Below are 4,361 nucleotides of genomic sequence, written 5' to 3' on the forward strand. Positions count from 1 at the left end.
ACTAACCTTTTTTTATGTTCATGAATGTTTTAAATGCGAGTCCTCACAGTTTGCTACCCTTAAAAGATGTGCTTTTTTGTGCAGTGAACTATGTTTGCATGGCCTGCCAAGAACGTCAGAGACAGCCGCTATATCCTGCATCATTCGACGGGAACCCCTCAAACTTGCCAGGAGCGAGCTCGGACTCCGAGTGTAACTCTGATGATGATGATGTCCCTGAGGATGACAGCCTGGACAGTAGTTACTCTCCAGACGAGGATGACTGATCGGATGAGGATTCCTCTGACGAGTATGTTCTCATACTATTGTGTTATTGGTATTATTACTCGTGTTGTCTCCACACTTCGTTTTACAAGAAGACAGCAACAAGTTAACATACAAATATGCCCATCTACTTTAAACCCTTCGCAGCTTTTCGTTTGGGACTCTTTGAACAAACTCCAGCTACGCCTGCAGTGTATACTCTGCCTGCAGCTTTTCGTTTGGGACACTGTGACTGAACTACAGCTATGCCTGCAGTGTATACTCTGCCCTTCTTGTGCAAACAAAGCAGACTTACCATGGAAACGATTAGTCACAACAGATCTTCAAGTTCTAGTAAAAATTTATGACAATTATTTCTGATAGATTATTTAACAAAATCCTGGTGACATTCCTGCCTGCCAAAATTGAGCGTTGCACCCTTGCACTCCTCTTTTTTTTTAGACCAGATTCCTACGTTCCTGTGGATCCAGTGGACGATCTTGTGCTGGAGCCGAAATTTGTCGTGGCACTGTCCAGGCTGCTGCAGCTGCTAACAATCTGCCTGCAGTGCCTTTCAACAGCTACGGTGAAGCTGACAAGAAACTGCAGTCTTCTGCGGGCTGCGGTTAGCTGTGCAAGCGGCCACCACTACATCTGGGAAAACCAGCCCAAAATCAAAAGCAGGCCTGCCCTAAACCTCCTGTTGTGTGGTGCAATTGCCTTCTCCGGTGCCAGTCCTACTTGTGTCCTGCGCGTGCTCAGTTCCATTGGCATTGCTGCGGTTCAAAAATCACATTATTTTGACACGCAGAAAAACTTCCTGCACCCTGCAGCAGTTAAAGTAAGAATAGCTCTACAGTGCCCTTTGCTGTTGTTGCCTTGTACCCACACAAATACTCTCTATTCTGCAGGTCTCGAGGGCAGAGAAAGCACTGCTTTTTCGTGTGTTACAGGGTCGGACTCTGTGCCTTGGACGGACGAGCGGACCCCTGGCTACTCGGCGAAGTACGGGACCTATAGCCTCATGGAGATGAACATCAACCGAATCATTCACTTTGAAATAGTCCAGGTAGGGCGGAGCTTGTTGTTTCTTCGCCCTTTTTCAGATTATGACACACACCTTCTTGCAGCTTCTGTCCGAATTAATTAAGCTGTTCGTTTCAAATTGCTGAAACAAATTAGGACACTCTTCGTAGTGGTCGGGCCTTCAGAAAAAATTTTATATAAATTCTTTCAGCTTTGTTCAAGCCAATCGGTGGCTGTATACTTTTAATATTAATTATATTGTTGTGGTGCAGGGGCTGCTGGCAACTTTCCTGTAGTCTAGTGTTCGAGAGCTTTAAAGGCTTCAATGGGCGCACCCCAAAAACACAGACACTTCATACATATTACAGAATTCAGATTGCATATAATGCCGCACAAACAAGATTGAAGCAGATGACTCATATATAAAAGAAATAACTAAGCGTTGAGTTGTGTCTTTTTCTGAACATATGTACATGCGTCAGATATGCATATGGTACTAGTTCGATGCACTAAACGAAGCGTTCTACAGAAATTCCCTTGAGGCCGTCAAAATTGTGGACATGAGAATCTTGCACGTTCTAGATTTTACTTCAGATACCACATAAGATACCCACTTCAAACTACCTATACTGCCTTGCTACAACAGGCTAGAAGCAGAATAGACCCTCTTTTTAGAGCAAGCATTCAGATCATATATTTCTGCTTACATCCTAGTGCCATTCTTTAAACATAACTACATTTGCTCTTCAGTCAACCGAAGTCAAGTCCAGTTCGCGCATTGAGAAGGAAGGACTCAAACGCAGCCTGAACAGCATGATAAACCAGGGGCTTACCGTTGGGATGCTTGTGAAAGACCGGCACATCAGAGTCAAAGCAATGATGAAGTCTGACTACTCTAACACCAGGCACCGCTTCGATGCGTGGCATCTTGCAAAAGGCAAGGATGTATTACCATATTGGGAGATGAAACCAGAAGAAATGTGCCAAAAAAGCAGTTGGTTTAAAACAAAAAGACACTAAGATTCACTTTTTTTTTTACTGAATTTGTCATTACCAATGCGATGAAATTTCTTGAGGCAATGGACGTCGACAGTTGAACTGTCTCGGTCGACATGTGCATGCAGTTAAAAAAATATCCCTGACAGCACAGGAAGCTTCTCGGTGTTCCTTTCAGCTTGGTGCTGTTAGGCCTATAATATAGGCTATAGCAGTATTTTTTTAGGCATATCACTATTCATGCTACTTCTCCGGCTTAGCTTTTCCTCTGCTTGTCACGTCCCTTTTGCCTTAGTGACCTGCCATGCTCCTAAATTTGTGTACTGCACTGACATGCATATCGTTTCCGGGAGTCATAAGCAGGCTGAGCTTAGCAGGCAAGGGGAAAAGCAAGATTTTTTTCTCCTGGCTCAAGTCTATCCGGTCCCATGTAACTGGTGCGCCCAGACAAGCGGCGACAATGGGGACTCTGGGGCTTGCGAAATGGACTTTTCTGCTGCGCCATATGTCCAATGTACATCAGCACCCGAACGCGCTGTAAACTGCATGCTCTCACGGTGACGTGACCGACAGGTGGTGGTTGCAGGAAGGCAAGTTCAGCTTCTACATTTGCGTCAGCTTCACATTTACTGATACCTTGCTAATAACCTGTTCAGAGTGAAAATGGCTTCACTGGTCTGTTCAGGTTATGATCATACCTGACACTGAATGTAACATGCATATTTAGTTCTTTTCGTATTATTCCAGATTGTTCAGTTCAGCCCCTGTGTGCAGTTTTAGTGTTTGATTTGAGCTTACTACATTAGTATGTAGACACTAACCTAAAAGTGTAGTGTGCTCTATTGCAAGGGTTCTCAAACTGTAGTCTGTGAACTCCAGGGGTGGGGGGGTTCGTTCTGATTCGACGGCCGCTCGAGCTGATAATTTCCATTCCCTCTCAAACACAAGATGGATAATAAGTCCCTTTCAAAGACAGCTGAACACTGACCTCCCGCCATTAAAAGAGGACGCATTTATTGGGTTTTTTTTTTCACTATATATTTGCAGAAGTGTTCTGGGTGCGAGTTTGTCTGGAATGCCATCAGGATTTTGCTACCAGTTGTGACGACCTTCTTGCGTGAAGCTGCATTCCCAGCATTAGTCGCTACCAGGGTTGGGCAGTATCGCGATACAAAAGTATCGCGATGGTATTTTAGAAATACATGTCGTATCTGTATTTCTGTATCGCAATACATTTTTTTCACCGGTATCTGTATTCCTGTAACGAAATACATTTAGAATGTTTTTATGTATCGCGATACAATCAGGAGGAAATGTATTTCGTTACAATTCTTGAGAAATACTCACCCCGCCCCAAACCTCCTCCCAAAATACACATCCGAACGCCTTTTTTTTTTTTTTTTTACTTTTGAGCGCAGCCGGGTCAAAGAGTTGCTTGGGCATTGTTACTATGCTGTCCAAGGTTCCTCCCGATTCTCCAAACTATTTTTCTATGCGTTTTCTTCTCCCTTCTGAGAAGTGTTACATAGTCGGGGATTCGAACGAGGTGGAGTGCCAGGAGTGGAGTCAGAGCATTTTCGGCCACAGGTTCCCTAGGTAGGGATTTCATGGTTCATTGTTTGCTGGCATCCAATGCCCGCTGCTAACCATCTCTCTTGCCTTAGCGTACACAGTACAACCAGCCGGCAAAGTTGAGTCACGGTCCGTTGCAGCATGAGCCGGGTGGTGGTTGACTTGAAATAGTAGGATGACTCACGCAGTGAAGTTATACACATATCCGAATGTGTCTGCGCCAGTAATATTGGACGGCTCAAGGGTACGTCATAAACTTGACCAGCTGCTCTGGTGATCCGAAACGCAGCAAGTAGTCCAGACGTGGCCTCGCAGTGCCGACCCAGACTTCGTACACCTGCGACTCGTCTCGAGCGCGCTGTTTCTCGGAGAGCCCGCACCTGTGTCGGCAATATCAGGTCGCCATCCACGAGGTCTCTGTTTCGATGAGGCTATGCGAAACTTGAGGACTGCGATTCATGCGTCGGTGGCGGAGGGTCGGCAGGAAGGACCGTCACAACAAGGATGCCACCGTGTTGTTTTTT

At 45.3% G+C, this 4,361-nt stretch overlaps 1 pseudogene; it reads left to right on the plus strand.

The window, feature by feature from the left end:
- The first annotated feature begins 509 nt into the window (after positions 1-509).
- On the plus strand, positions 510-2,926 carry LOC120845900 (annotated as a pseudogene).
- The last annotated feature ends 1,435 nt before the right edge of the window (positions 2,927-4,361 follow it).

Source organism: Ixodes scapularis, unplaced genomic scaffold (assembly GCF_016920785.2).
Source record: "Ixodes scapularis isolate PalLabHiFi unplaced genomic scaffold, ASM1692078v2 PGA_scaffold0__279_contigs__length_252992795, whole genome shotgun sequence".
Classification (NCBI taxonomy): domain Eukaryota; kingdom Metazoa; phylum Arthropoda; class Arachnida; order Ixodida; family Ixodidae; genus Ixodes; species Ixodes scapularis.